The 7,007-nt window shown below is 50.9% G+C and overlaps 1 protein-coding gene across 1 annotated transcript in view; it reads left to right on the top strand.

The window, feature by feature from the left end:
- The first annotated feature begins 677 nt into the window (after nt 1-677).
- Nucleotides 678-7,007, top strand: part of RIPOR3 (RIPOR family member 3) — a 59,211-nt gene continuing 52,881 nt past the window's right edge. The window contains exon 1 of the mRNA XM_087819163.1: nt 678-1,207. The gene's annotated coding sequence lies outside the window, so the exon portion shown is untranslated. The remainder of the gene's footprint in view (nt 1,208-7,007) is intronic.

The following is a 7,007-nucleotide window of genomic DNA, read 5'->3' as shown; positions in this document are numbered from 1 at the left end:
GCTCTTTGGGGCTGTTTAGTCCTGGTTTCTTGTCTGCAGTGGCTGTAGGGTGGAAGGGAGCCAAGGCAAGGCAGAGAGAAATTCATCTCTAGGTGTTACAGGCTGGGAGGCAGTGAGGGCTGGGCCTCTCCATCAATGGGGACTTTGTTCCTGGGTGCATCCCTGAGCAGAATCCAAAAGCAAGATGTTCTGAGGTGACAAAGGAGCCTGGGACCCCACCCTTTGACTCAGAGACACCAAGTTTCTAGGAGTCTTACACGCACAAATGCAACAGGGGTGTGTGTGTGTGAGGGCAAACCCTGAAATAATTAGGTTGTAAAGAGAGGGGAAAAGCAGTAAAAGAAGCCAACTAGTAACTATAAAGATGTAAAGGGCCAAGGCCAAGCAACTCGCATCCCAGGAGGAGGGGGAGGTGCAGAGGGGTTGACCGGGTTTGGGGAATACCCAGGACCCAGGACGGGAGGAAGGGGTGTGTGGAGGACCGATCCCCCTGAGGAGGGGACAGAGGGCAAAGGGGAGGAAGGAGGGAAAGTGTGGGGAGGGTACAGAGAAAGTGGCAAGGTAAGAAGGGGAAGGAGCGGCCCGAGAGGCTGCGTCCCTGTCTGTTTGTGATTAGCACGCAGCCGGTGCAGAATGGAGTAAACAGAAACTTCTAGGCGTCCCCCCACCCCCCTCCGAGGCGAAGCAGAAATCAGATGCTCCAGGATTAATCGCGGAGAGTTCAGGACACGACCACAAACGCTGTGCGGACTTGAAACTCGCTGCCTTTCCCAGTCCCCTTGCCAAGATGGGAGTGGGGGGTGGGACGTGAAGGGGTGGGGACCCCGCGTGCTGGGGGCCAACATGGAATTCTCCCAGGCAGAGCTCCGAGTGACACTGACAGGCAATCGGCCGCGTCCAGAGCAGCAGGCAGCATCCGGGGGAGCGGGACCCGCTGGGGGCGCCCCAGGCAGGCTTCCTGGAACCCCGGCTCCACAGCCGCCTGCACCCTGACACAGGCCAGATAAGAGCCGGCTGTGCTATCAGAGCCCACAGCCCGTCGTCCGCAAAGACACAAAGACGAAGGGGACGGTGGGCTCCCGGGAGGCGAGTCCTGGCTCCTCTCCTGGAGCCCTGCAGTGAATGGGAGCCCAGACTCGCTACAGAGATCGGCCAGGCTGCTTTGAGGATGGCGTGACCCGGTCTTGAAAGTCCCGACCTGCGGATGGTGAGTGTGAAGCGACCGTTCTGTGCGCGCCGCTGGCCCAGGGGTCAGACTCCAGAGGGAGGTGAGGTGACAGGAGGGCAGCACATTCTCACCCTCCAACCTGGAGCTCCCAAAGTCGGTGAAGGGAGCCTGCGTTGAAGCTAAGATGGCATTGCAATATCTTGCTGTGTGGCTTTGGGCAAGTTCCTTTCCCTCTCTGGGCCTCTGTTTGTTCATCTTTAAAACTGAGTTGTTAAATGTGGTGATCTTTAAGGGGCTCTTTCTATGACTGCTATTTTGTGTGTGTCTGCTGTGTGCCAGGCACTGTGCTAGGCATTTTGAAACTTTAGCTCAGGGGAGCCCACAATCCCCTGTGGAGTAGCTATTGTTATTATTCCCCTCATAGTACACGGAGCAAACAGAGGCTCAGAGAGGTGAAATGACTTGCCCATGGACACACAGCTGGTCCGTGGCAGAGGTGAGACTCAGATCTCGCTTTTTCTAACTTTACTTTCACTATCTTCCCACCTCCAGTAGCCTGTATTCTGTGTTCTACGAGTCTGTGGTTACCCAGGAAGCAGGGGTGAAGGAGGAGGGAGCACTATCTGGAGGAGGGAAGCAGAGAGGCTGCACAGAAGCAGCGGCTGGCTAAGCAGCCTCTAGCTACCGGGATGGTATGTGAGCCCCGGGAGAGGGACACTGTCCTGGGATGGGCAGGGGCTCCTGATTTGACGGAACAGTGCCCGGTGCCATTTGCAGTGTTTGCTGCTCTGTTGTAGGAGGCTCATGGGCGTGAGAGAAGAGGGTTAATATTAGGCAGGGTGGAGAGAGCGGTGGGGTGGAAAGAGTGGCACATGTCTCTACTGGGTTCTGTTCCAATTTTATTTTGCCTTTTCAAAAATGTGTTTCAAATCACTCCGGGCCCCCACTGCTAACTCTGGACGAAACAGAATTGTGAAACACAAACAGTGCTTTCCACATGCCTCCCCCCCCCCGGGAATCACACATTAAAATTATTGCAGGCCATTTGCATATGTGTCCCTGCAGCTGTGGCCAGCAGCAGCCAAGAGATAAGAAATAGGCAGCAGGGCCTCGGCAGGTGGGAAATCCCTCGGGTGTCAGGCATCTGGGCAGAGTAGGAGGGCCTGGCACCCAGATGTGGCCTCCTGTTTTCTCTCCCCTGGAAAATTCCATCCCACAGCAGCTCTGTACTGACTCAGACCTTCTGTCCTTTTAGGGACTGGCTCTGCCTTAGGCTCAAGCCGGGACCTAAGTGGTGGTCCCAGCTCTAGTGTGAATAACTTGTCCCAGAAGCCCTTGCAGTCCCGGGCAAACTGGGACGGTTTGTCACCCTATCCATATTACCTGTGCTCCTGAGGTTATTTACATCTATGGTAGCTGTCTAGTGGGAATACTATAGGGTGTCCTCCAAAAATGTATACACACTTTAACAACTAATAGCTGTTAAATTAAAATGAGATGTATTTTAACAAACACTACCTGTAGAATTATTCAAAGTGTGTGTATACATTTTTGGTGGACACCCTGTGTATACAATGGTGTGTGTCTCTTCCCAATTTCATTTTTAGTGATGTCAAGTTGATAGCCTGATACTGGCCACATTGGGAGTATTTATACTTTGCAAATTGGCAAATGAGTACAACACAGGGCTTGACTTACTGTTTTGTTCATTGTCTAGGTTTGAGAAAGTGAGGGAGAAAAAGTTAACGATGCAGATCAAACATAAAAGTCTGTTCTCTCTCTAGCTTACATGGTGAATCCCACCAAAAATCGAGGAAGTCGCTCATTCCATTGACAAACGAGTTACGTTCCGGTGTGCAACTTGTTGTATAACATTGGCCTCACTCCTTAAGGTGAAATTAAACAACAACCAACATTCCTGAGAAACTGCAGTCACTCACCGTTATAACCATAGGTAGACTATAGATACAAGAGTTGAGGGGAAGATCAATGAAAACGTTCTGAGTGAATCAATTGATGATATGAAATTTACAAAAAGGGGTATCATAAATTTTATTATTTTATTATTTTTTATTTTTTTTAAATACATCTTTATTGATTTCAGAGAGAGGAAAGGAGAGGGAGAGACAGATAGAAACATCAATGATGAGAGAGTCATTGATCGAGCCTGCAACCCGGGCATGTGCCCTGACCGGGAATCGAACCCCAATCGCCTGGATCCCAGGTCGACACTCAACCGCTGAGCCACGCCCCAGCCGGGCATAAATTTTATTTTTATTTGTAAATTGTGTGCTACACATCCTTTACATCAATACAGCCTATGATAAACCTAAGTATATGTGAGTGTGTGCGTGCGTGTGCATGTGTATGTGCACATATTTGTATATACACACGTGTGTGCGCGCACACACACACTTTCTCCGGAGAGCTTGTTGTTAACCCTTTACCAGCACACACTGGCCCCACAGCATATATGCCTGTGCCTAGGGTCTCAGAAGCCCTGTCGTGGCCTGTCCTCAGCCCTTACCCAGAAAGATTCAAACTCCAGGCGCTGGGCCTTGGACACAGTCCCCTCAACTTCCTCTTCTCAGCTAAAACAAACCAAGAGCCAAACTGCTCTTTCCTGCCGGATGGCTGGAGTGGGTGCAGGGGCTGGGTGGGGAAGGGGTGCCGTCCACACCGGCAGCACCTCCAGTGGCAGCTGCCGGCCCGTTCTGCTCCGTTTCAGGTCTCGCCCCTGCCAGCCTGTATCTTCACGCACAGCGAACGATTCTCTAATACAAACGGCATCTTGGCACAAGTAGAAGGAATGGCTAAGCCAAAACTATAGGAAAATTAAGACAACTTTCTATTTTTAGAAACTTTAGGAGCCAGGTGGGCCCTTTCCAGCTCTCCCAAGCCAGCAAGCACGAGAGGAAAATATTTCTCCTTTCCAAGTTCCACCTCCCTTCCAGTCCAGGCCAAGGAGGAGGCCCAGGTAGGGACACTGGCTAAGAAAAGCGTGTTGTGATGGCAGCGGGGAGCCATGCCACAGCAATGTTGAAAAGAAGTAAAAACGGGCTCTATTATCATTTTATTTTGCGTGGCAGGAAGGGCAATCCGGAGTTTAAACCTTCACTCCAGATCGTTGAGAGCCAGGTGTGCCTTCTCTTCCAGACCATTCATTCGCTCATACTCATAATTTTAAAAAATGTGATCATTTCTCGTTCTATTCTGCCTTCTACCTTTTTTCACTCGACAATGTGTCCCGGGTGTTTTCCCTGTTAGCCCATGAAGACCTAAACCGTTCCTTTCAATGAGGCATGACACAAGTCCCAGGAGGTTATAAGAAGAAATCCCTTTTGCTCTGGCTGATTTGGCTCAGTGGTTAGAGCATCTGCCTGTGAACTGAAGGGTTCTGGGTTTGATTCCGGCCAAGGACACATACCTTGGTTGCAGGGTCGCCCCAGTTGGGACATGAGCTGGAGGCAACCAATGGATCTGTCTCCCTCACATCTATGTTTCTCTCTCTCTCTCTGAAAAGCAATGGAAAAAATATCCTCAGGTGAGGATTTAAAAAAAAAAGGCAGAAGAAATCCCTTTTGATCGCCACATCTCTATTTCAAACCTGGTCTCAAACTTCCTTCACCCAAAACACATGAGTAGAGCCCAGCTGCTTCCATGCTTCAGTAAAAAGAACCTGATTGGCTCTGCCCTCAGCCTGCAACTGGACGCTGGCTACTTCCTGTCACCTCCACGGTGTCAGTCTGGGCCAAGTGGCCATCATCTTTCTCTGGACCATTACAGTTGCCTCTTTACTGAGGTCGCTGCTTCTCCTTCTGCCTCTGTGACAATCTGTTCTCTACTTGCAGCCAGTCTGGTTCTGTTAAAAGGAAATCAGATCCTGTCCCTTCTCTGCTCAAGACATCTTTGTTCCCCCAGTCCTGGCTTCCACCTCACCCAGGGTAAAAGGCAAAGTCCTCACCATAGCCACAGGTCCTGCAGGATCCTGACCTCATCTCCCTCATTCTCCCCTTCACTGGGCTTGCTGTTCTCAATGGTGCCAGGCACAGTCCTGCCGCAGGACCTTTGCACTTGCTTTCCCCTCTGCCTGGGACACTTATTGTCCAGATCTCCATGAGGCCCACTCCTCTCCACTTGTCACCCATCATCCAACATATTATATAATTTTCTTTTCTTAAATGTCCCCTCTCAAATGTAAGTTTCCTGAAGGCAGGGATTTTATTTATTTATTTATTTTTTGCCTGCTTTATCAGTGCTATAACCCATAGTAGGCACTTAATAAATGCTTGTTGTACATAGTAGGCACTCAATACATACTTGTGGACATATTTGCTTTGCTGTGTTGCCAAGGGTGACAAGACAGCCAGACTTTTTGGGAGAATCCTGAATTAGAGTCACGGGGAACCTCTAGCTTGTGCCCGGTTAATGGCAGAGGGAACAGCCTAAGGTCTTCTGCTCACTTACCCAGGGAGAGGAGTCCCCATAGATCTCTGGTCCCCAAATCCAGGTCTAGAGAGCTTTCCTCAAGACTTTCAAAACTGGACCTCAGGTAGACTTGACTCAATCATCATCTAGTCATGAGACACTGAGAGAGGCTCCTGAATGGCTTCCTTTACCCCTCCATCTAAGTCTCACTACACCTATTTATAAAATAAAGAACACCTTATCCCCCCGCCCACTGAGAACTAGAACGCTGACATTTATATCCACCGCGTGCTCCTTCCCACGGCAGTCGCTGCTGTCTTGAATTCGGTGCATGTCGCCTCTCTGCACCTCTAAAATGGCAGAGCTCCCTTTTGCAGAAGCCTTGTTCAGGGTTTTTTCTCTCTTGCCTGTTGTTTCTGGTTGGGTTGTATGCCCATTCCTGAAATAGCCCTGGAGTGCGCTCACTGGCAGGCAGTCCCCAGAGCTGGGGGGGATCAGCTCCACCCAAACCAGTGTCTGGGGGACCCCGAAGCCAGCTGCTGTTCCTGGAGGAGGGAAGTGATGCTGGGCAAGAGGAGGGCCATGCCCACTTCAGGCTGGGCTGGTTTGCACTGTTGACCTTCGTGAATACCTTAGTGTAAAACAGGCCGCCCCGGTCGACTGGTGACCAGCACTGGCCACCCTTGGCCTCGTCTGGCTGAGGCTGCCAGCCGCACGCGGGAGCTGCACACGACGTGTCTGGAATACCTATTCCGAAGGGTAATTCCCAGGGATAAAGCATGCTTATCCTTTTTTGGGGGGAAATTCCACTTCTGTTGCCAATTAGTTCTGCTTGAGAACAGCTTTTCTCGGCACCAACATGTTGGCCGCCTGGCCTTGAGTTCTGTTGATGAGCTCAAAGTGGGGGAAAAACTGATTTTTCTTTCCTTCCTCCACCCCCATCGGCGAAACACGGCTGTTAGTGATGAAAGGGGTCCTGGGGATCGTTTCGTTTTCCTTGTCATGACTCCAGGAAAGGCTATAAAAATAATCAGTGGGCCCGCTGGCCATAATTGAGTGGAGAGAGAGGTTGGCTACCACAGCATCTGAGTTATCACAATCCGTTTGTCAGACCCCTTCTAATGCCTCCAGGCCAGCACAGCGCGGGGGATGCTGAAGGCTGTCTGCGTGTTTCTCTTCTTTCCCAGATTCTGGGTGCCCCTGGCAGAGGGAGGCCAGACAGAGTCTGGGGGGCCATGTGGCAGAGTGGTCCCGAGCACGGCTCTGACACCCTTTGCCTGACCCAAATCCCAGCTGCGCTGTTTATAGCCATTGGCCTGGCACCGTGGGCTTGACCTCTCCATGCCTCAGTTTCCTCATTTTAAAGTGAAGATCGTGGCCCCCTCCCTGAGATTGATGAAAGGATTAATAC

The sequence above is a fragment of the Miniopterus natalensis genome, chromosome 7, assembly GCF_054644295.1.
Source record: "Miniopterus natalensis isolate mMinNat1 chromosome 7, mMinNat1.hap1, whole genome shotgun sequence".
Classification (NCBI taxonomy): domain Eukaryota; kingdom Metazoa; phylum Chordata; class Mammalia; order Chiroptera; family Miniopteridae; genus Miniopterus; species Miniopterus natalensis.
The sequence above is the reverse complement of the archived record's forward strand: the minus strand, read 5'-3'. Positions and strand labels throughout refer to the sequence as shown.